The sequence below is a fragment of the Bombus terrestris genome, chromosome 6, assembly GCF_910591885.1.
Source record: "Bombus terrestris chromosome 6, iyBomTerr1.2, whole genome shotgun sequence".
Classification (NCBI taxonomy): Eukaryota; Metazoa; Arthropoda; class Insecta; order Hymenoptera; family Apidae; genus Bombus; species Bombus terrestris.
In genome coordinates, this window is record NC_063274.1 from 3,353,240 (window position 1) to 3,380,569 (window position 27,330).

A 27,330-nucleotide genomic window follows, 5' to 3' on the forward strand; every position below is an offset into this window, starting at 1 on the left:
CGATCGCGGATGATCGATCAGACGTTGTAAATACGTAACGAGAATTTAATGAATGCTACCACAGAAATCACGTAACCCGATGCATCTTCGTCGTTGATTACGCCGTTTTGTAATTACTCCTTTGTTTTACGTCTAATAACGATTAATGGGATAACGATTATAGGTTCCTTTTTTATTTGGCTGCATGATGTGATTCTGGAGCGAGGATTTTTGTCTCTCACGATATTGATAAACTACTTGTATAGAATCCAACATGTTATTTATTAATAAACGTTATATTATATACGTTTAACGGTATTTTAAATCAGAGGTCACAGATAATTCGCAAAACGAATTTGGTTAGCGTTCCCTAAAAATTACATTTGAAATAAACAAATCATAAAGACGAGTAGGATATGGTAGAGGAAAGAAAAGCGACCTCTGTGCGAAAAGTAAAAAAATCTACGTTTTCCTAAGATACAGTTGGTTTTCTCCCGATTAAAGGATTTATTTTTAACGTATTATATTCATCGACGTATAGATATCATACGCAATATGAATAAATAAATAGATTTCACGCTATGCTATGCTAGCTTCATTGCTATGTTATACGATACATTTAACAACGTCTTATAGTATACTATTTTTATAAGTAATCTATTTTTGGAGATCCCATTGTTTTTCTGCATAGTAAATTTATCGAGGGGATAAATGCGAAATTATCAACTCTGAACACGAAAGGAAAACATTACGAAACTGTCTGGCGATGAGTTTAAGTGACGTCCACACTTCTTAATGGTCACTTTATATAACAATTCTACGCCACTCAATATCTCGAGCGAACCACTTGCTTCTTTGGCACTAAACGCAAACGCGTACAATATTATTCTGTTTGCTTATTGAGTCTACGTAAATGCACCACGGTATTCCAGACGCGTAATTCGTCGTGCATGCACTGGCTGATTGTAATTAATGAAAAGAAAGAGGTTCCATGGTAAACGGAAAATCACAAGGATAAATTTGATTCGATTGATTAACGCCTTAACGTAAGTACAATAAAATGATTAAGTGAGATTATCTCGCTTTATGAAGATTATACGTTACACATACTTTTTATGTTCATACTTCTTTTATTAATATTCGTTAAACAGACTGTACGAATTATAATATCATACAATGGTCTTCTTATTATTCGCAATTTCTTTTCGTTGTCTACAAAGAAAATATCGCTTTTCTTCAAAATGTCTTCATCTTGTTAATCATAAGCATTTTGTAATTTCCGTAGTTTACTTTATCAAGGATTAAAAAGGCCATACATAGAACGGTATATACTGCTAGCTTCTAATTTATTAATGATTCAAATCAACGACAAATCTAATACAAATCGTTGAAATTCGTTCAAGATCAAGTGACATATCGATACAAATCGCAACGAAAGGAATAATTATGATCATTGCGGCTACCACTTTGCCACGAAAATGATTGTGCCATCATTAACTTACACGACAATGATTACGTTTACCACGGCTGGAAACTCGCAGAGCTCGTAGGAGTTGATTAATCTCAGTGATGCACGCGACCGCCCGACGGAACACGATACCGACATTTAAAACAACATGCGATCTTTACCTTACTTTACTTTACGATCTGTCTTGAACGTTGTCTGTCTTTTCTCCGCGTATATCTTCGCGTATATAGGCGTCTATAAAACAGGTAGGCGCCATAATATGGAAACGTATTCAAGAGAGACACGCAGTGAAAAATTAACTCATTTTGTTTTACGTGTTTCTCATTATGAAACAGTGACCGCAGCTGTCGATGCCAGCTAATAGAAACATCGCGTTACTGAATTTAAACGACAAATAAAGTATTCGTTCGATAAATACATTCGATACAAAACATAAATATCATCTCTGTATTTTTCTCTTTTATCGTATCAAACGATAATTAGATCTTCGATCGTGCGAAATGACTTTCGTTGTTTTAACATTTTTTCGTATTTCCTATATTATAATAATTTTACGTTTATAACGGAATTTTTTGATAAAGAAGATTGTTTATTAACAGGCTCGAAAAGTTGGTAGAAAGTTCTTTAGGGCGATCTATGATCGTAGTCTCTCGTTTTTAATTATAAATTAGATTCCCGGCAAATACAATCTCTGTATCTTATTTATTCGATCGAGGCTATGTATAGAAATTTCATTTTCCTAAATACTAAATAGTAGATAGTAAATTGCTTTTCATTATCCAAATTATTGCTCGATATATCATTGATCAAATCAACCGCCAAGTTCTATAATTCCTATGAATGTCCCGTTCCTTCTGATTTATGCGACTACGTATAATTTTAGCGTCAGATGCAGCTGAGTGTCGCAAGAACATCGGGGTTAAGAGTTTTCTAATCGGATTTGACGAAAGCTGTGGTTCTGCAACCACCATAATCTGCATTGCAACGCAGTTAAACTGATTACTCGAACGTACCAACGATCGTTTCGTCTGTACATCGTTGCTATAATACCTAATTCTGTCAATTGACGATGGATAGGTATTAAAGTATTCTTCGAGATAGTTTTATGGATGTACCTTTGGATATTTACGTTTCACCGTATAATTATTTGAATTTGTATTACAATGATGCATTACTCTATTACGTTTGCTTCTTTCTTACAATTAGAACAGCTCTTGAATTGTTGCATCACTGCTGTCCGAATTGACTGATATAGAAGACAGCTCCTCTAGAACTTCCTTGCGAGTAAAGCGAAATGAGCCAAGACTCCATTAAATCATTCCCTTAGCGCCTCTTTTCCTCTTACAAACTTAGACGCTTTGATGAGTCCGAGAAAAGAGAAGTAATTCATTGTTCTTTAAAGACAAGTCGTTCTCACACAGCTATTTCTATAAAAGTGACACAAATACCCAAGCCAAATATGCACAGAAAAAACAATACCGATATTAGCTTAAAAATTATCATGGTTGAAAGTTTACAGTAACATGTCGTTTTTTAATTAAAAAATTAGTAAAATTAAACAAGTGGAATTAAACGTTTTATTATTATCCAACACTAGATGTAAAGTATAAATATTATCGTTCGCAGTAATTGCAAATAACGTTGCGTTGATATTATCATGAAACGATGGTTTTTTAACTAATTTTACTCCGTGACATTCTTTAAGGGCTAATATTTTGTTCTCTATATAACAATCTTACAATTTGATTTTTATCGTACGGTTTCGTCTGTCTTCGACTTTTTTATCACAGTGTATATGGGAAGTTATTCTCTACCTAATTGAAAGAACGTCGGACAGCACTGGTAAACCAGCCACGCGACAACGAGGCCACGATAATTCCGTTATTTTTATTATCGATTCGCCATAGGTGCCTACCGAACAATACGCAGTCGTACGCTTTTAAAGCTCTTTACTCCCACTCGTCTTACGTAAGCGGCAAGTCAAAGCCCGGATACTTTCACGTGCAGATTTTTGCTCCCCATTGTAGTAAACTGTGACCGTGTGTTGCACTGTTTAACCACGACCAATTGTGAGAACGCAATCGTTGCATACTTACCTATGATATCATGCGCTGCTACACAACCAAGCGTGTTTATTACGCAAAAACGAAACTGTTACGATTTCAACGCTGTAGTTTCCAAGCTGGAGAGGAGAAGAGAATAATAAAGATAATTGTCTGGATTGTGTTATTTGCACTTTTGTGCTTGTCGTATGACGGGATGGATAAGTTGGAATATTCAATATTGTGGGTTTGTATGTATTTATGAGAAATTTAAGAATGTGAATAAAAAAGTGCATAGATCAAGCAATTCTCTATCCAGATCCCATTTCTCTAGTTACATTTATATCGCATTCTCTTCTCAATATCTATATTTTGTAATTTTACACAAAAATTTTCAACGCTTTTCGAATATCGTTCAAAGATTTTTTCAATTTGGAACAATCTAAGGTCGCTAATTGTCTTAAAGTTTACGTTAATCTTCGTGACTGTACCATCTTATCCGTATCACTTACCTAATTCTGTCAATTGACCAATACCAACTATTATCAATTTTACAAGCTTGTGTCATATACTATACTTGTTAATAAATTCATGCATATATCTAAATCGTTTTTCGACGATTAGGTTGCTAATAGAGAATTCATACTACCTTCATTAATGCATTATATCGTATTTACATATGTACGTATAGGTAAACGGTTAAGCCTTCGTACACAGCGATTACGATACGCTTTTTGTTCTTTCCGTTCAAGATGTTTACACGCCTAAATACCTAAGTCTAGACAAGGGCTAGTTTTCAATGATAACCAGCGTAATATACTTCGGGAATAAAAGGCTTCGGCCATAAAGCAACGAGTTAATATCTCTGGCAATGAGTAACGCGTTAATCTTTCTGCTTTATTGTCTACCGGAGAACTCGTGATTCAGATCTGTCCTTTGTGAATAATTTTCTATTCGACTGGCAGCTGTTGCGACGTGACCTATTATAATAGGAAGATAACGTCTAGGCTCTTACGAGATCGCTATAAAAATTCTGTTACGTTCTTTGTTCAATTACTCTGACAAATATTTCACTAGTGATAGATTGCACGCTTCCACGTCTAACGACGCTTGTAGTGTACGCATATATAATTCGAACGATCGTTCCTTTACGCAATAGTGTTGTAACTCAAATATGAAAACTGCATTCTAAAAAGGAAAGACAAGCATATAAATAACAGATCTAAATTGTAAGGAACTGTCTATAACTAGACTACCGACGTTTATACACATGTAAACGTACAAAAATATATAGGATACCCATAATGCGTAAAAAATTAAAAAATTATAATTGTAGTTTCATGCTAATGTTGAGTTTTACGTCTAATTTTTGGAAAAAGAATAAATTAATATAAAAAAAAATTGGAAGATGATTAAAATGCATTAAGTATGTTAAATACTCGATTTTTATATCTAAACCAGATATACTTTGCGTAAAAGGTGTACGGCGGTATCCATAGCTCGATCGAATAACATTCACGTAGGAGTCTATCGCAAGCACAGCTAAATAATTACGAACAGTCCTCTATTAGCATATCTGGAGCAACGTTCAATTACGATAACGTAATCCTTTCTAAGCCGACAAGCGGCAAATCCGGTGCTCGTCGCCCTTCTCACGATCCGATCCGTTTGAAATTCGTTTCGCTGCATCGTAAACGCGGGATAAGAGACGAGATCGGCACGATTTCCCTGATTTATGCGCCATGCAACCGCGCCTCGATAACTCGTTAAAATATCGTCTACGGTAGATACACAAGACTGTGTCTTATGATAGAAAACTAACGTTAAGCGAAACGTGATTTTTCACCTTTAAGGAAAATTTATGTACTTCGACGCGAAAAAGTTTCGCCTAATTGACGCGTTTAACCTATCGTTACAGTAGTACCCATTATAACTACGATCTACGTATTATGGGTGCGCCTATTATGTTCCATATAGTACACGTATTTATGGATATACGGCGGAGATGTTATTGTCGATATAGCAGAGGTGTTATTCTCAGCCTGTTAGCGTTAGATTCGAACGTAATTGCAAATTTAGATACATTGAAATCGTATTTATACGTGTACAAGTAGAAATCTAAAATTACGATGAAGCAAATTATCCTCTGAGCAAATGATCGTTTATATTTTGTATATTTTCGATTTATTTGATTAAACAAAGATTTTAACGAGTTAGAAATATTTCATAACAGTTATTCAATTAATCGTTATTGCTTCGGTCAATTTTCCACATACATATATCATTTTCGTAACAAATAACGAATAAATTAAAATTTCTTTTTATAACGAATCACCGACATTTTCTTGTTGCAACATTTGCTCGTCTCATCCAAGAAAACCTGTTATGGTATTTCTAAACAAGATTCATGGACGTATTACCATTTAATTTATATAATATGCATGTGTACTTGCACACTATGACACCTTAACCGGTTCGGTTGAAAAATTGACGTTAATACTCGCTGCCAGAAATGTGTTCGATCGTGCTTGACTATGTACAATAAACAGTGGCAAAGATTCGTAAAAGTTTTTACGATTGGAAATATAAAAGCAGTGTCTACAATGTTCACCGGTTCTATTGTGCGGCAAATGTTGCTCGATCCAGTCGGCGTTAACACGCCACGTTGACACGCGCCGTTATGTAACGTCATTGGAATCCAAAAAAAATCTAAAATCCATCTGGAAATAGAAACTCGATCGAGTCACGCTCGATCGTGATAATCGTTCGTTCGCCTACGCTTCTGTCTTTGATTCGATCCGAAAAGTTCAATGGTCGATCCATCGTATTGCGCAAAGCCATTGTGCAACAATCGGAAGGAACTGAAAAGCACAGAGATAGCGTGGCAACGTACGTCGATGACGTACTTGTGTATCTTCGATCGCCTATCGATCCATCGATGCGTTCCCTCGCCGCATTTCGACATCGCAAACTTTGAAAAAGTTGCAAATTGCGCATCCGTTTTGGTATAGTCATCGACTACAACGCGAGACATCGATAAAAAGCGAGCCGTCGTGTCGCGTCGATTGACAAATCGGCGACAAAAAGAGAAGGCATTGTACGTGCACGCCGAAGCACAATGGAGATTCTCATTAACGAGGCCTTTTAATGACGGTAATGAGCGGCTCGCGACCGGTTTCGAAACGACACCGGATGCACGCGTAGGGTATCGCTGTTAAACCGCGTTTACGCTGATGCAATACTTGACGCATACAAAGCATACAATATTCCGAATGATAGTTAATATTAGTTATTGACGATGACTGATAGCAGTCTCTTAAACTAGAGATATTGTACAATTAATATCAGCGGAATGATTTGTCGTGAAACTGTGTTTAGTTCATCGAGTTTCATATATCTGTTCAAATTTGACGTTATTGAACTTTGTGCATTTATTTATGTGTAGAGTTCATACGTATTGAGATTCTGGATTTAACCCTAATAGATTATGCTATCTAAGAGAAATATTTTTTTAAAAGTCACCAATCCATGTAATTATCTGACAACATGACAGAAAATTGTTATTAACGAATGAATATATTTCGTTCGATCACTCGAATCAAAATAGCGTCTCAGCGGCATTTTTACAGGCTCGTTTCTACGTATAAACTGAAAATCACCTAGTACACGATAACGTAAGAGTCGTTAAATGCATTAATAGCCGTTACGCAATAACCCATATCTATATAAACTTACTTAATGTCACGACAAATAATATCGCGACAACGTACTATCGCAAAATGCAAATTCGACAACGTGTTTCGAGGATAATGTTTCCTAGCTGTCGGTTGGAGGAAGTAACGTTATATCACGTCACTCTCTTTCGAAAGTGACACTGTATTGCTCGCAATTGTACGAATAAATCAGAAAATTAAGGGTACAGTATTTTTATCGTATCCCGATTTTATTTTTATTTATTAGACAATCTACCTGCTACTAATACGAAAAATAAGTCTGTTAGGTTCGAACACAATTGTGTCTTTCTCCCACGACAGAAGAACATTGTAGCAGAAAAATATTGTTCGTCGCAGAAAGAATTATGAAATTACGTATCACCAAATTCGGTTACGGTATTTTCACCGAATTATAGCGTTACGTAACTTCCAAGAATCGTCGTACGCGCATCAAGAAAACGACTCTAACGTTTCCGCCGTAACATCGTCGAAATTCTCTTTTCTTCTCGCTTTTTTCCCCCCCCCCCCCCCTTCCTTTTCTTCTGTAAGACGATAATAGTCGTAAAGCAGGTTACGCGTCGCTCTTACGCCCGTGGGCACCAATGTAAAGCTCACCTCGTAACATCTAACTCGAAGGAACGAGTTACTCAACACGCTTGCTGATTGTTACGTGAGCGGTAGTTCTGTAACAAGGCGTTACAGCGTCCCTCGTTACGAATTCGTTGGATCAAGCGTGAAACAAAACGACGTGACTTAAATATCGACGTTACGTCCGATAGCCGCGACAGCTGATTTTCTGTTCGAGTTAACCCATGGAGGAATATGGATCAATTTCCACCAACACTTAATACGATCCCGATGATAGAAGATCAGAGAGAGAATTCTTCGCTCTCCGTTCCTCGCAGATTTATGTAAGACTAGCGCAATTCTTTCTGCACCTGAATCGTAGGTAATTCTCTTTAGAATCACTCGTACAACCACTTTTTCCTCGTAGCTTCTTTTAAAATACTTTGGAAAACGAGAACTCTCCGAGTTATTCGTCCTTTCTAATAGACTGAAGAATCTTAGTTTGATCGGAAGAAATTCAACTCGCAGATTATTCGTCTATAACGTGCAACGCGCAAAAGAAATATCGTTTACACGTAATACATAAAGAAAAGACAAGAAGGTAAAGGTAAGCTTCATTTCCTCGTGAAACAGAGATCATCGTGCGCCGTAAACATTAAAATTTATATTCCAGCCATTATCGTTTTCATGGTGCAGGAAATGCCGGTCGTATCTCACTCGAGACACGAAACAACCGAGAACAGTTTTGATACGCAACATTGTACCTAACACATCATCCTTCACCTTACTTCATTTATCTTCTAATTTTACCGTGTCTACTTGTTGCTTCACGGATTGGTTCTTGCCACGGAATCATGTCCATTGGTTCACGCGTGAACTTTTGTGACATGAGAAAATATACGGCCACGATCAAAGATTGGTCCGAATGAAAGAATTTGAATGAAAGAATTAATGGCTCTCGAAAAGTTCTCGTAATCCACAGACTATAAAGTCGTACTCACGATGAGATTTTATTTTTGGAATTTTTGACAACCAGAAGCGTATTATTAGCAATTTATTTGCTGCTTTCTGGCGTTAGTTAGAACGATGATTTAGCAAACTTTTAAATAATACACATATGCTACAAGGAGATTTATAGGTACAAATTATTTAAAATATACAGCATTACCCAATCTCATAAAGCGATCAATTTTCTCATTCCAGTTATAATTATTTCGATTCTGAATCCCTAATAGTTCTTGTTTCTATATCCTGGTCGAATTTTATTTTAATTCTGTCTATTTTTTTCAAACTTATCTAATTACATCACAGACATATTCAAACATTTCACAATCACGTTGATTACATAGTTTAATCAGTCATACACTGTACTCTAATTCCAGGTACCGTGACCAAACGATTCTTGTTCGCATTTTAAATTCTATCCTTTCAAATATTCACGTAATATTATTATTATCACGTTTCCATTGTGGATCAATAGTACAGAAGGAACAGTTAGCACGTTCTATCTATAGATACATAATATGTATTCGTTTCCTGTAGAAATAAGTAACTGGTATGACACTTAATCGGGATTTAGTTTTCAATTGAGTTCAAATTAGATCACGTATATAGCCTTTAGTTGCAGTCGAGATTTTTTATATAGAAAATAATTCTTAATAAATCTGAGAAATAAAAATGGCGTGCAGTACGTAAGTTTTAGTTATGCGGGTAATTAAGCTAACCATTCGTAAAAATGTGATTGATTCAGATAAGGTGATAACCGAACAAGCACGCGTCCAGCAAGGACTGGACCAGCATACCATGCATTATGCGTGTTCCATAATTAATCGCGCCACGCCCTTGCCAGAAGCTTCGAGGACTGGGTGCGTAATCTTATGCACACCTACCGCGTATACGTAAACGCATTGAATGTTCAGATTTCGTTTCTGAAAGTTTCGGTGAAGAAAGATTCTTCAACGTGAAAGACGAATGGCGGACGTGTTTCACGGATAGGAAATTTTGGAAGACGTTTCCTCGTAGAGGTTTGTGGAGTTATGTTCCTAGGAGAAACGAATACGTAGCGTTGAACGCAATAGTTGTATACATAGTATTTAACGTTACAGCTATGAAAATCGTCAGAGCTATTGGATTCCGATTTTTGAAAATATAATTACTGTAAATGCATCAACTGCTGAGTGAGAGTTGGTAAATTGCGAGAGAAGGAACTGTCGTTAGAACGGAAGTGATGCCTTGCTTAGACGTGATCGATGGTATTTCATTTCGAAGAATTTCTCTATTGAACATAAAAATTTCGTTCGATAAAAATAAATTTATTTGCGGATAATAAAACGTCAAACGAAGAAGATAGCGAGAAAATCAATACTATATGGAAGGACAAATTACGCAGACACGAAACATGCGTCGTATCCTTGCATCATTTTGTTTCAATTTATTCATTCGGGAAGTTAAAATGTTATCTATAAGATTGTAAAATGGAAAGGTTTTATGTAATATACGAAAAAAAAAGAAACAGAGAGTTACGAAAAAACGATGACCATCGAGACACTCTTTTATACTTAATCACTATCAACGCGGTAAACGAATATAAATTTTATTTTTTTGTTTGCCATTTTTAATGAAATTTAATAGCTCGCTGGAGCAATCGGTTTGTACAAAACAGTTTAAATTTCAATTCGAGCATAAATAAAAACGAAAGGAAATCTTATATAATGTGGTAAGAATGTTCTGTAATGAAATAAAATGTTTTGCATGCCATCCTTATAAGGTCATAATCGAGACTATTCTCCTTATTATCTTAAAGCATCGTATCGATATTTATCGAAGGGTAACGGCGCAATTCACTGTTACACGAACTGTCACGTTATTCATCGCCTACCATAACTAACAGGTACGGAATATCGTTTTGAAACTCTGTCGGCCTACAAAAGTGCTTGATAAATGAGAAGAACGTTTCTTCATCAAAATGTCGAGCTGTATTTGCAATTTCTCAAATAACACCTGCAGTCGTCCGACTTTCCTCTTTGAAATTCTGTTCACTGTACATTCTTAAAAAGTTGAAACGAAATACAAATATAGAACGGATATAGTCTCTTGGAAAAGTCGTTTCTTTTGCGCATATATGTTAGAAATTTATTATTTTAAAAGATTTGAATTAATTATTTGAATTCTTAAGAAGTTGAAACGAAATACAAATATAGAACAAATATAGTCTCTTGGAAAAGTCGTTTCTTTTACTCATATATGTTAGAAATTCATTATTATTTGAACTCTTTATCTCGTTATTTTATATTATAATTTTATTTTCTATCGCGATACATCTTCATAATTGGCAAAATATTGGACAAATTTTAGATAGTAACATACGCAGAACATTTGTTTATAAAAACTATGTAACAATAGATTTTTACACCACTGCAATTCTCGATCAATGAAACGATAAATTACGATACCTGTTTAACAGGCACATATACATATAAGATGTAATACATATAATACATATAAGATATGCTGTTATAATTATAAAATTAAAAAAGTAATTGGTTTATATTTAAACGGCATTTGGTATAAACGGTACAATTACACGGATTCATGGCCAACGAGTTTAATCGCAGCCATCGCATCGTTTCGATCGGCTCATGAATAAATTCATGAAAAGGCGAAAAGTTCGAAATCATTGCTCTGTGACTGGACTCGATGCAATACCTGAATGGCATTCGATTTCGTTGCAACTTCAAGCGAAACCCGTGTATAGCGTTACAATGCGATTGCGATGGATTTGTTGCCCAAGTTTCGTTCCAGGAGCTTGGTTTCTGTACAGCAACAGATTGCATGGCAATCCATATCGATTGCGTCGTTGATGTCCGATAAATTGTTTCTGCTCATTATCGGCCGCAGACAGAATCAAAGTTGCACGGGATAAGATACCAGCGTATCTGGTTAATTCGCGAATAATGTGCACTGTTTCCAAACGTCTATGAGAGTGTAGATATCGTGCAAACTGAGCATAGTTATTTCACGTAGTTAGTTCGCCTAAAGAACGCATTCCATAAATCAATCATTAATATGTTAATTCATGTCAGTATCCACGTGTTCCATTATCAAGCGGAATAAGTATTTTATGTCGACAGTATAATTGCTAGAAAATAAATGTTCCTTCAATGACGGATGAAGGCTTTCCTTCGGAAAATGAATTTCCATGGCTTGCTATTGCAACGAAACGAAGATTCCTATTTAACAGCGAATTAGTTTTGCAGCGAAACTCGATATCGACATAAAAGAATTCTCGATGATAATTGATCGCTTAAATTACACGGATTATCGATAGTTTGATAAGATACTCGGACTGTGTCGGATTAAATCTCCGATTAAATGGCTTTTAATAAAGAGACAAACAAATCAATAAAAATATTACGTGTATGCGATGAATCTTTGCTGCCAAGTAAGACGATATCGTGCATCATTGTCTCTGTAGAATGGATTTAAAAAGATACGATTTGCTTAATTACGATGTAGACGATCGCCTGATACAATAAGATGAAAGAGGATACGAGGGAATTAATTGATCTTGTCTATAAATAATGAATGAAGTAAATTACGAGTAACTATAGACACGGGTTATGCGAGAGAAATCGTTTGATGGTAGTGAGCATCGGCGAACGATAAAGGTCATTACAATGGCGTGAAGAGATAAAGATATGCCGTAGGGTCAGATAATCGATAAAATCGTCGTCAAGGATAACATGGCGAGTAGGACCAACGTCCTGGAAGATTAATTTATGTAAGCTCTCGGCTTTGTAACCTTTTCCATTCTTCGGCACGACTGAAAAGTTTACGGAGCCACGGAAATTCTTGCGAAACTGTAACAAATTTCTAGTCGTGACTACTGTTCGAAGAGGTTTATAATTACGCTCTATCCAATGAGAATAACTCACGGCACGATTCAAATAGTAAAGCCGTATTTCACACCAAATTTGGCTTCCACTGTCAATTTTCGTTTGCGTCGCGTTAAAACTTTCAAGATACGCCTGACAACCATCAATTATTTACTATGCTTAAATTTTATTTCATTGATTTTTAACTTTTTGTTTTTATATAGACGATGCCTCGGGGTTCTTACATACAACGAGGCACAGAGATATATTTTATGTTCTTCGAAGTTTGTTATGTAAGAAAAGTATAATATAAGAAATGTATTAAAATAGCGTATGTTAATGAAAGATTATTTATTGGGCGCAAAAGAAAATAGTTACCAAAAAAATTAATACTAGAGCTAAGGTGAACTGCATACGTGTTAAATAATTCATAGAATAAAAATAAGAATATAATTAAGTGTCGAGAGATGTATTTAAATTAACTGTAGATCATTTTGTTACGTAATTATTCATTTATATGTATAATTGCGTAATAAATAATCAGTTAGGTATATTTTAAGATTAGTACATTTTATAAATAATTTTTACGTGCGCATAAAAATTCAAATGAAATAAAATTATCTTCGGTCACGTATCACATTTTTAATAATCGTTTCAGCCCTATTTTTTCGCTGGAATACAACATTGCGATATTATCTTTTTCCTCTTCGCGGTATAGATTACATAAAATCTCATACAATATTCAAATAAACAATATTTCTTTTGCACTCGTGTCCTTCTCGAGCATTCTACATTTCCATGACAAAATTAGCTACCTGGAATAAATTATATGTTAATCAAATTCTCTCCTATAAGAATCGATCAAAAAGGATGAAGTATTCAACTTTTGAGAAATGACAAATGTCATTCATAGTAACGCAACATCGAACAACTTACCGTTAGATTCACGTAAGTTCTCCTTCCATTACGATATTCCAGAAAACATGTACCTGCCGTTAGTTGGAACTTTCAATTCGCGAGGCCGCTGAATGAAAATCGAGTTATGGGAAGGAGGTGGTAGGGAGCTGCAATTCAGAAACGAACGTGTCGTCTCAATTGCAAACTCGTCTACGATTCAAAGATCGAAGGGTCCCTTGGACCCTTGGATCAAGGGAACAATGCCGAGCGATTCGACGTCCATTTGGTCGAGTTGCCAAGGATAGATCGAGGCAACGTCCTGTATCGCTTATGTAACGCGTGTACCGACACCACGACCGTGAATTTATCGATCCTACAGTTTATCGTCGACTTTGCTAATCTTCAACTGGCGATCCACTTCGCTCTTCGTCCGTGAAATTGTCGTCGATTATAAAGGCAAGAATCTTCGCGGGACTGACAGGCGGAAGAACGATCTAATCAATTTGCAACAGCATAGACTCGTTCCTCGAGCGTGACATGTCGATTTTTTGGACCTTTACACTGCTGAACGATGTGAATTAAATTCTCTTTCTTTTTGTCAAGTTGATCAATACGATGCTAATCATCGGATATATTTAAAAAATTATCGAAGTTGTGATATTTGAAAAGTTATCTGTTTATTAGGACGGTGTAGCTTAGATTACAAGCGCTGATTAACGTCTCGATTCCTTAATTAGATACTTTCGTAATTCCAGGTGTTTTATTACTTTGTCCTACGGGTATTTATGTTTCCAATTTTCTGAAAGAGTTTACTTTTTTTAATCTTGTCACTGTCTTAATAAACCGATGATACGATATAAGGAGAAAAGTGAGCTGAACGACGGACTATTCTGATGTTTCTGATTACTTAACCGTTTGAAGTTATTAAAGCAAACTGCTACGAGAATTATTCTATAATGCAACTGCACTATGTAAAACATTGGAGAAATTCGGCGAAACGAAATCCATGATCGAAATAGGTCATTTTACATAATACACCCTGACTGTTATTACTCATAGCTGGTTCTTGAGCGCGTAGGCGTTCGCGTGCTTTCATGGAACCCGAACAATAGATTATGGACATTTAAAGGAACAATAGAAATTGAGTTCATTATTCTCGCACGGCTGAAATAAAATTCGATAAAGAGGGGTGCAGCAGAGATATCGAAAGCCGTAGAAACACGACTCGATTGTTCGCTATACTCTCCTTACATATTGTATAATTTCTCGATGACATGATATATTAATAATCAAGAACGCAATTGGAAATGAGCATCGAAATATTGAAATTGCTAGAAATTTTACGATACATACAGTTACACCTTGTCCACGTACATACGTGTATAAGATGTAGAACTTCAATTACCAAAGTACCGATTAACGAAATATCAATTAATGGAAAATTTGGAATAATTAGAAATTTAGTTAGTTGCTTGTTAAACCTTGTAGAAGAAAGATTGGAAAACAATGAATTAAAGCCGAATAAAATTATTACATTTGTATTCAAAAAATGTTATTTCTGTTTTATATTAATTTCAAGGTTTATAAAATTCAATCTATAATTTCATCTGGCCATGAGTCGCCAATAACTTATCCTAATGATTCATACAACTATAAACTATCGATTTGAAAAGGGAAAACCCGCGTGATCAACGTGTTACTGTATTTGCATACATACAACTAATTAACTTAAACGTTGTCTTTTCATTCATGTTCTTCTTGTACACTTAAATGATATTATTGGAATTCATATTTATTTTCTTGTCGACGGTACTACATTACACGTGACAACACTCTTATTTTCTCAATTACTTTTATTCGTAGAGCTATATCACGGTCACAAACACAATGGGAATAATTAATTGGAATGCTTGTGAATCGTGCGGTTTCATGGTACGTTGATGGAGCAAAGCAGAGCACGACATTCTTTGCAAGGGTTTGTTAAAAATTAACACCGCTGAAGCGGATACACCCGACAGCTGATTAATTGCGACTAAATATAGACGCAACAATAATAATACGAGAAGCTCACGATTCATAGACGTATGCGCGTGGCAATGGTTGCGTTGCAGAATGCAGACTTTCAACAGTTTGAACTTTCAACGTCGAGGGGAAGAAATTCACCGCGTATCACGGCCAGTAAGAATGTCTCGAGAGCTTTTACGAAGGCAGTTCAACAGCGATATTTTTTACTTTATAAGAAATACATATTACTTTCTACTAATTATTAATACTGTCTTTCTTAATTGAAACGTCCTGTTTAGAATTTTGTCATTTTTCAAGATATATCGAAACATTTGAAGTTTCCCATGCTTTTTATTCTTCATATTTCTCATGCTTTTTATTCTTATGTACATATGTGTTGTTTATTTTAATTAACATTTTAAACGATACAAGAGATTGTCGAACTTTTCTAATTCGTAACACACAACGATAACTATAAAGAGAAATTCTTTAAGACGAAGTATATATGTAAGATCATTTCTAAAAAGAAATTGAACGTAGATCGATCCGGTTATCAAGTATAAAATTGTTCGAAGTTTATAAGAATATTTAGCTTTTTTATTTAAACGTTCCAACAGCAACGTGTTTACAACGACGAACTTAGCGCGGGGTAAGAACGTGAAACGGCATCGATGCGATCAATGTTGCAGTTTACCTTGTTTTTGTTAGGTTATTTTCCACTTCAGTGAAGAATTAATCGATAACAGCGGGTTGAGACCTGATCGGTGTTCATAAGATTCTATATCGAAGAAACTGTATGCAAGGAATGATAGGAATTTAATCGAAGAAAAAGAGAAGGATTTCGCGTCAGATAAATAAACAAGATGATAATGTTCAGTCGTAAACAGGCAACGAATCGTCTAGATCCGTATACTTTAATCCCTCTAAACATCAGCTAACTAATACATAAATAACCTCGTATGACATTCGTACATTGTAATCATGTTTCCAAAACAAGTCTTACTGCGGAATTGCGTTAGCTCGAGCATTTCGTTGCAGTAAGTCAGGCTAGACTCTACACCAATTGAAATTGCTCGATGTACTAATCTACAGAAACTTGCAATTTGAGTCAGTTATATAAAATATTTCAAAAAACGTAAATATAATCAACTTATACTATAATACGTATTTTATTTATACGTGGTTATTAAATGTGCGCCTGTGTCAAACAGTTACTGGAAGCTGTGTAATGTTTAAAGTAACAATATTTACGTTTTATGGTTTCAAAATGAAGATAAAACTCAATAGTCTTATTTGCAATGTTTGTTACAGTATTATTAAAAGAATAGAAAGAGTGTTACGAAAATCATGTGACCTTCGTTCGGGAACGTTACATTAAGAAAATAGAAACGTTCTAAAAATTGAAAGTATTTGAAAGGACGATCTAATATTCCGCTGTGTAAATATTTTCTGGGTCGCATTAGCGTTTGTAGTTGTAAAAGATCAAATTAGATCATCTCGTCCTTCTAAATGTCTACCGAAACCAACAAATACCCATCAAGCGCATCAATGAAGTATTCATCGCAACAGTATACAGTTTCTATGATAAATCACCCTACCTGCTTCACAATTTAACGACGAGTCTATCGTGTCATAAAATTCAATTACGATTCTTGAAGAAAAAATAAAGTTGGAAGTCTGCATAGAATTAGACACGCGTACGCTTGAATTGTCGAAAAGGCGCTGTGTAGAAATTAGTTAGGTAGTTTTCAGGAAACAGCCAGAAGCAAAAAATTCGAGTTTAGTCTAATTAAAGTTCACTCGACTCGTTGGACGTGCCTGAGAAGAAGAGGCACGCGAAATATTGTAACGAATGTTCTTTGCGAAAAATAAAGAGAATAAACGTGAATGCAAAAAAATTGCGAATGAAGAAGAAGCGGAGAAGGGAGAGAGAGAAAGAGAGAGAAGAACAAAAAGGGAGAGCAGGAGAGTCTCGTAATATGGTAATGCCACACGTTCAGTGGGGCATAGACGTTACATAATGGTACATGGGAGTACGCGAGACATCGCGATACACAAACTGGCTGGCTATCAGAAACCTCGATGGTATTATGCAACAGACACACGAGTAATAAAAAATCGAGAACATCATTACGAAGGTGCACGGGCATGATCTATAAATTAGATCGTCGTTCGCGCTGATTCTGGACAACATCTTCGTAATTGTGTATTCTTTCGTTTCGCGAATAGAACGAACGATGGTAAAAATAACGAACGAGAAAAAAAAGCAATGGAAAAAGAATAATTTCGAATTAATAGAAGTAAACGCGGTTAATTGGAATCTCTCGATAACTGTTAATTAATCGTCGAAGAAACGCTTCAGTCGTGACTAATCCATAGACAATTATCATAGATGCGTCGTAGAGCGTTACGTTTCAATAACGGAGTACACAATATTTGCAGCAGATAAACGCGTGATTAGGGCATAACTTAGTCGCAACGAAGGCTTAGTCTGAATAACAAAAATTTTATTCGATGCTTTTTTTATCTAAATTCTCCTCTTTATCGGAACGATATTTGTGTTTACATAAAGGAAGAAGATAACAGTACGTTAAAAACAGAAAACGTACAAAACAATGTCTGCGGTGTACTAATATTTTCCAAAGTTTCCGAACGCTTACGTAAAGGCAATATATTATCAATAAGTTGGAGATAACCATAGAAGAAAACATTGTATCCCTGCGATACACAGTCAATGCGAATTCTATTCTCTTTCTTTAATTTCTTCTTTTTTTTTTTTTTATTTGTTCCTTTTTTCGAACGAACGACCGTCTACGAACATTCGCGGACAAAGATTAAAAAGGACCGTCTGCGAGCCCATGATTGCCTTAATACAACGGTTTGACTCATAAACTTGTTAGTCAAATGAGGTCATCCGTTGATCAGTGGACGGAAAGTGATTCACTGACACTTAACGTCGTGTATGATGTAACTCAAGATAGCTGGAGACGATGATACAAAGTAGCTCCGAAATCATCCGTAAACTACCGCTAAATGACGGTCTACGGTCTACAGAAACACTGGAACAAAAAATCAGGCATTTAAGGCAAGATAGTCTTATTTCTCCTTCCTTCTTTTGTCTCTTATCTGATCTCAATCTGCTATCACTGAAATATCATGGATCTTTTACATATGTTCATACATATGCTGTATTACGTAAGAGCATATCTAATCAGTCATTCCCCAATTAACATTCATCAGGAACGACGATACATCTTTCCGAAAGAAAAGATCCGTCACGAGTATAATTAGTCGCCGCTGATAATCATTGCGATTCTGAACGCATTCAACTGTATTTCCCTTTTACGATCGTGTAATACGCAATCGAAAGCGACACATGTCACGCGAGTTCTCGCGGATTGCTCTTATCTCGAACGATTATCTCCAGTTTCGTAAGTCAGAACTGCAGCCCGATGTTCGAAATAGAGAAAGTTTGCAAAATTTGCAACACGCGTGATTCGTGCGGTTTGTGAGAGACGTTGTAGTTGCTTTAAAGTATGTAATATTTCGTACCGGATCTTAAAATTTGCTTAAAAATTGTTTAAATTAGACAGCGGCTATTGATTAATAATTTCGTATGGTAAATAGCGTGTCTATGCAGACGTAGACAAATTTCTAACATTCGCAGTTTTACTATTTTCGATAATTTGTCTGCTTGCTCGTGAAACTTCACGTTACAACCCCTACGAGATAAGTAGCATTAGCGATCGTAGACATAACGTTACGTCAAAGATTCCCTCGTTTAACAGCATTCGTAGAATCTAGATAATTTTATCATGTCACGTGATGATCGTTGATTTTCTTTATCAAAATACACATAGATATAGCTTAAATTGCATAGAATCATATATTTTTCTTTCAATAGCGTATTTATGGTACGAGTTTATAATTAAATTTCGAAGATTCTTTTTAAATCAAAGTAAGAATAAGAATAAGTAGGAAGAGTAAATTAATTTTCGAAAACTCCTCTAAAAAGTATCAGGCAATAAATTTACAAATAACACAGATATCCTCAAGTATCACGAATTCTTCTTTCGCGGATAAAACTTTCGTCTACACTGAAAATAACTTTCATCTAATTATCTGAATTAGCGATAATCATATTCGTTAATATACCAAATCGCATCGATCAAGTAGAACAAAGATCAAGTAGTTAGAACGGTAATCTTCGATAATAGCCTTGCCGAGCTCGATCGCGTACTCCCAAATCCATTCTCGTACCTTTTCATCTTTCACAGATTACAAAGTAACCAAACGTTTCGACACATTGCCTTCTCCCAGTTCATCCTCTCGCGTGCTCCGTCGTCGTGGATCGCCCACGGCTCCTTCGAATCATGGTATTTTTGAGCGAGTCGGCTAACTCTGATCGCGATTATGTCGTTGGTATTGCGAAATCCTCTTCTCGGAGTATCTAGGTACTCGCGGCGACGAAAAGGGAGCCCGCCGACTCTCACGGGAGCGCGTATCCTGGTACATTTCGTAATGGCAATCGCGAGGTTCGTCTACGAGGTCGGCTCGGTTCGCGGCACCTACTCGCGGTTAACCGCTCGCAGGTCGGCATAATGCACGCCGATTTCGTCACCGTCGAGCCTCGAACAGTCGACAATAGAAACGCGCATGAAAGGTTACGTGCAACGGATTCTGCCACGGCTGCTGGAACCGTTGGGGAGTCGTTATGAAATTCGAGGCGTTGTAATATTCTTCTGGAGTGGAGTATTCTTAGGGTCTAAAGTAAAAGCCACCACGTTGTTCGCTGAGATTCGGTATCAGAATCTTCGTTGTGGAGGAATCACGAACGAAGCGCAGATTCGAATTGAAACGGTCTGCCGATTAATTCTTCGATCCTTTGTTTACAACTTGCTTGAAAAAGAAAGCTACGATATAACTCCGTTTATTTAGAACGAGATTCCAGTTAGGACCTGATCGGTCTTGTGAGATGAATTCATTTATTTGAACGTGAACTTTTGATATTTAAAGAGAAAAGTCAGTAGATAACAGGAAGAATCAGGCAATTCCAATTATGTAAACTGTTTATCCATTGATGAGCTAAGATAACGAAGTTCTACCATATTCGACGCGTTTAATAATTAACGTACTATTATAATTCAATTAATATAAAATATTATAATTCGAGGAGAAAATTCAAAATATCTCGTATTCGCTGTTGGATAGTTTCGTAACAAGGCGTTTTGACGACGATGTCGTTAAAATTGTACAAACAGAGTCGTGACGCAAGAAACCATCTACCCACGATCGTTTTTCTGAAAATATCAAGCGATGGCGATCGTCGTCTATTGTTTCGCGTCGAACGCCACCCAATTGCAAAAGAGGGACACGTCCGCGAGAAAATCTATTTTGCAATCGACTTTGCGCCCTAAATGGCTTGCAACGGATCGTCGTAGGTACTCGAGGCATTTGGCGATCGGTTTCATGCCGCGTTTAGCGCCACGGAATAATTGCCGTTTCGCCGCAAGTAGTTATCATCGAGATTATTGTAAAGATACGATTGTTTCTTCGGCCGAGACAATTATCTAATCTCTGACACGGAGATGAGTGGCAAATTTTGTAGAAAATTGGTTTAGTACGTGTATTTGTTGCATGTTGCTCGTTTCGTTGCATTGAATACGTGGGTGATATAATTCGATTGTTTAGCGTTAGGAATTGGCGTTATACAAGCGAAATACAATGTTGAAATGCAGCGTCGTAATGTCGTTTGAAAAGAAACTATAAAACTTTTATGTCCGCTATTTTGTAATAATATCTGTTTTTATGTTGCAATATCTGCTTGGATAATTAGACATATGATTCATTACTTACCGTTATTTATTATATGTTGTAAACTTCTTTCCGGTTTTGATTAGCATAAAATATGTTATGAAAATGAGTTATACCATCTGTTTGGTTAACGTTAAGAAGAAACTGTTCCAACAGAAATTAATTTGATTCGATCGAAGAAGCCATAATGCGAACAAGGCTTAAATCAATGTATCGAGAAAGAGATCTATTTCCAGCGAATCATTATATGCATACATCTAAATTCATTAACTACCTATGTATTGATTAAAAGCTAACAAATCTGCTATTCTCCTATCATACAGTTAATCTATCCTCAATTTCGTTTCAAACTACGAACCTCGTCTTTCATAGTTTAATAATTTGTTCGTTTTACGCTGTACGAAAATTTTTTTCTTTTATTCTCGTGTCAAACGGCACGTCTGTTTCGCTGTTCCACAAAACTCGATCGTAAAACGTTACTTGTTGTATCTGTTCGTAGGGCGACGATGCGTTTGTAAATACAGAGATGACGGTGGCCGTGTTGCCGGCCATGATCATACACGGGGTTGTCTAATTTTACCGCGACCCCCAGCTCTGGATTACATAAATTATTTCGTAAGCGTAAAACCGGCGTTTTACGATCCCTTCGTTCTAAAAAATCATCCTCGCCGTGGCTCCGTGCGTGCTTCCAGTCGCTCTCCAATTTACCTATCGCTTTTATCTGTTTCTTTTTTCAGAGGAAGATTTGCTCCTTCGCTGTAACATCGTGCGTGGCACCATCGTCGACTCGCTTTGATGCACGTGGATAATCAATTCCGTTGTTCGAGGAACACTGCTAACAGGGAACGCGCTACCACCACGATGATAGCGCCACTTTCATGGCCGAGCTCAGGTCAAGGAGTGAGTATAGGTTTTCTTCGGGGAAACGCTAATTTATTCCATACTCGAAAATGTATTAGGTCGTGTTACGGACGTACTTATCTAACGGCAATCTCGTTTCTTCGGACCTCCGAACGATTTCCTTTTATTTTCCTAAAGATTAGAAAATTGAAAGAGGGAAAAGAAACACCTGAATTGGATCGAAAATGAACGGAAGACAAAATTATTTAATTTCGAAGATCGTAGCGTGGAAACATTTCTATTGACAGAGGTCTGACTTTACGTTGATATCTCATCGTTAGTAACAGCAATATCGCATACTAGGAGATATATCACAAAAGAAATTTCAAAATTAATACGATGAACAACGATTACGATACTATAAATGAAAAGAAGAAATCTAGTACAGAGTATAAACAACGGCGTTTCAAAATTTATAACCGAAACTTAGTATTCGTAAAAAGTATAACACGTAGTCTGTTGTTAAAGATTTTAAGAAAAGAAAGTACGCTTTACATAACGCAACCGGAATTCGTAAGCCTAAAAATAGAGGCTTATCTAGGGTTCCTCAGGTTCACCACTGTGTTACTGTCTTCCACTTATCAGATAATATCCCGTAAACGTAAAACCAGTTCCTGCATCGCTGCTTGCCTCCATGTTAAGACGATTATGATCGTTTCGTGGTATTCGACGATCGATATGCCTCATTGCGGGTAACACAATGTTAATTTTCAGCCGACACGTTCTTGCCAAACGACTGGTTGCGTTAAGGATTCTGCAATGCGGGGGAATTAACGCAACGACTGCCGACGTCGACAAACGCAATTTCCCGTCGCTGGCGGTTGAACAGCACCGTGACATATCATATCAGTGGAACAACGTGAAGCCGTATCCTTGGACGAGTTGGCTAAATAGACTGTTTATAGAGTAGACATAGCGTTTTGAATGTTCTACGCGTCGCTAAGATAAGTAGAACAAAATCGATTTTGTCGAAGAACGATATATTTTGATCGAGGTTTCGTGAAATTAATCTGACAGTATGACATTGGCACGAAGGAAGTTCATAATCGACTTCAAGGGAATTGCTTTGAATTTACCGCATTAATTTTCTCTTTTCTCGTGCTTGATGCTAATTTGAAGCTTTTTTGTCGCATGTGCGATAGTTTGGTTAGAGAAGTTGTGTAAAGGAAATTAGATTTTTGCCGATGATAATGGTTAAAAGTTTCGTAACTTGACTGAAGTTTTTCTTACGTATTGTAGTTATTTGCTTACATCAGATTACGATGCCGTGTTCGTTCTACGCGATTCCAATAAATTTTACATTTTAAATAAATTTTACAAATTTAATAAATGTTAGATTTTTAATTTACTTCGACGCTCGCATTACAGCGAACGATATTATCTTTTAACGTATGAATTTCCCATTCTCATTTTTATCAACTTTCTTCGCTTGGCTAAAATACTCGTGTTACTTACGCGATCGTTTAACGATTATTTTCATCGTTCCTTAAAATATCACCCACTTCGCACAATATTTTTCGCTTTCGTTTCGAATAAAATCTTCGTCGATCTTTGATCTTTCATATTCGATGTACACGACAATCTAACGATTAATATCGCGATACAGTACATCATCGCGAAAGTTTCTAGTAGAAACGCTAATATTCAGCGTTCTGCAATGCGTCCGATTCAAATGTCGACGGAGAAAGGCGGGTTTTTCGAGTGTCTGGCCGTGACCCGTTTCGAATTACATAAGTGAGAGCCGGCTCTATCTTGGCCCCAAAGTCGACTCGACCAGGATCGAGCGAACGAACGAACGAACGAACCAAACGTGCGGGGTGAACATCCAGACAAGGTCAGAGTCATACGATCGAACCACCAGGATGCACTTGCGGTGCAGCCTGCAAAATGCGCATCTACTCGATTTCTTCTTTCCTTTCTACTCGCGTGCACATGCCTATCCCCAGACGTAGCATCGATAGCGTCTTTGTTTGGCTGGACGGATATCTATTTTAATTCTACGGAACGTCTTCGTGCCAGTGAAATTAAACTGAAATTAAAGATGTTCCAGTATTTGGTAGATTCTGAAAAATGTCTGAAACTTAAACCGAGTGAAATTGATTTCTTTAAAATAAGCTGAGAACGTGATTGTCCATACGAAGCTACTGGTTGATCCATAAGAAAAATATTTTTCAAACGAATTGAATTAATTTTTGAAGAAGTTGTTACTATCATTTTGTATGTGATAGCAAATTTTGCCACAGAAAATCTATTAATTATTAATTACTTATTAACACTATCGACGATCTCAATGTGATTTTATCGCAGTCCATAAATGCTAACGAATCCATCCAATATTGTAATTTCGATCGAATTGATATTTCAACGTTACTATCGAAACGTGTCCGCTCGTTCGCTAACGAGGAGCAGTTCGTTAACACTTTCTCGTTGGAAGGCTAAAATATGCAATCTCGAAGCATATCGGATAATTACACACGGCGAAAAAATGAAAACCAGCCGCATTAACGAAACTAATTAATTCGATAATCTGACCACGATTGCTCTGCTTTTCCACCGAAGAGAACCTGATCCGAAGTAATTCCGTGTTGATAGAAATACGATGAAAAATCCGAAGAACGAGTTCGTAAGATCCGAACGAGGGAATACGACGACGACATAAAAATATATTCGTCGCGATCGTTTTCATCGCGTCACGTTCTGAAGTCTACTTGTATTTATAGATTGTCTCGAATTATTCTGATTGATATCGGTATTCGAGTATTACAACTTGGAAATATCTGTCACTTGCGTAACGTGAAGCCACGACTGAACCATGTAATTCGATTTTCACAGCCACCCAGCGATGATAAATTCGCGTATTAATACAATAGAAAAGTTACGGCTCCCTTTGAGAAATTAATTCCCTCACTGGTGAAAGACTTTAGTTACGACACTTTACATTCGGGAGACCGGCGTGGTATGCAGCCAGCACGTAATGCGCAAGAAAATTGCGAGTCGCTGTCGCTGCTGTTACTCGCAAGAATATGATGTGGTAATCCGCATGGAAGAAAAAGAAAGCGCATTTAGAACATTTACGCGAACGTTAAACTGTAGAACGTGGATGATCGGTGTTTTATATCATAATTGTGCCTGAATGACGTGAATTGAATTCGAATCCGTAGTCGAATAGGTCAATGGTTTCTCCGAATGAATGGAAATCGAAGAGTTTGCGTTTTATGAAAGGAAAATTAGGGATCAAGATATAAAAATACTCGGTGTTTCTCCGATTCCACGTGGAAATAAATCGAATACTACGAATAGACTAGGAATAGACTATTCATGGTAGACGTAACATGACTGTAAATTTGTATTCCAACCACAGGATGCATACGGAATGCATAAAATATCCGCAGTAGAGTACGTCTTATAATTCTTAATAAGCAAGTTCCTATTTCCTAGTGTTATTTCCTTAATCGTGGGCATAAAAAGAATAACAAATTCGTATAGAAATCTATACAATCTAATTATCAATGTATTCGTGTCATAAAATTTCTTTTCGACGTACAGCTACCGATAGTAAGTTACCGTTGGACAGTGCCAATTATGAAATTTGGCAATCATAAACGTTGTTATAGCAGGCTACAAGCCTAAACGAAGCGACTAACGAAGTAAACGTCAACGTTGACACTGACACGCTACTAATGGGACAAAATTTAAAATATGCGATTAAAACGTCTGCAAGATTTAACAGTGCGATCTGACAGTTTCGGTTCGTGATTTTCTTTTTTTTTTTTTTCTCGTGCCTCTCATGGGAGAACGACATTTACACTGGACTTCGTAATTGAAACTCGTAAAGTCGACGCACGGATTTGTCCTGAGGTTCTTTAATCGGGTAACCTTACGTAATATGATCCAATTTAGCGCGAGTTCGTTCGTTCGGTTTGTTCGTTCTCCAGTGGTACACGGCGGAGTTAAACGTACAGAGCAATTCTCTGGTCTCACTATCACCGAGGAAATCGGCTAAGAAATCCGCAACCGCGTAAAAACTAACGTTACCACGCGGCCTGTCAATGTAAATTTAATTCGACTGGCGTTACATCGAGAATCGTGATAGGAAAAGCACACGGTTTGACGATTCGTGAAGGTGGTTTTACCAGACATTCGCGAGACAAGTCTCACCGGAAATTGAGAAAATTTGTATGCACATTTTGACATATGCGTTGCTTATTACATATACATATATATTGCTAATACTTATGCGATGAATGGCATCGTATATTAGTTACACAGTAATTATTATTACGTAATATATAAATTGAAAATCTAAATATTAAAAGAGATTATATAATATAACGATGTTAGAAGTTATCTTAGCTAAGTGCATCAAAAGGAAATCTTTTACGTCGAGCTTTACAAAAATTACGACTTCGACCGTTTGAAACGCCTCCAACTTCTTCAACGTTCACCCACCGCCCAACGAGATTTCCAGCAGGGAGACGAAATGTTACGAGCCTCGCTTATCTGCCGGCAATATCTGCTCGTTATATAAATTGAAATCTTTCCCACAATAGATTCTAGCATCAGAACACGATTCCACGATTACAACACAAACCTGTAATATGGAGCAAACCATAAAGTAAAGAAACATTTGCCATGGTATACTATTTCTAGCATTAACGGCTGCTCCAAATTCGGATCAATGAACATTTCCCAATTATTATTTGTGATTTCTTTTTGAACTTCGGCAAACACAACTTGATCGAATATTCGCTTTTGATGTGTATGCATCATCTTTATTTAATAATTTAATACTTGTGTTATATGAAAATCCTGTTACAGTTACAGTATTTATTTGAACACCATTTAGTGGAACGAAATTTTAGTTAATACCCAATCGATTGAACTTTTGTCGATTGAATCACTAATCTCAGCGTAAATTTCTATTATGGGAACGAGAAATACTATAGCGGGGAAAATTAATGATCTTATATTATATGATCTCCAACTATATGAACTGTTTGCCCTTTAACAAATTCGCATAAATAGAATCTACCGTGTATGAAACTATATATAGAATAATGTACAGATAACAA

At 36.5% G+C, this 27,330-nt stretch overlaps 1 long non-coding RNA gene across 1 annotated transcript; it reads left to right on the forward strand.

Annotated features, from left to right (window-relative positions):
- Positions 1-469: 469 nt before the first annotated feature.
- LOC125385319 lies at positions 470-26,616 on the forward strand. Its single transcript, XR_007224418.1, has 3 exons — positions 470-1,025; positions 22,096-22,258; positions 22,973-26,616. It is a non-coding gene; the product is annotated as an uncharacterized LOC125385319 (long non-coding RNA).
- Positions 26,617-27,330: the final 714 nt, after the last annotated feature.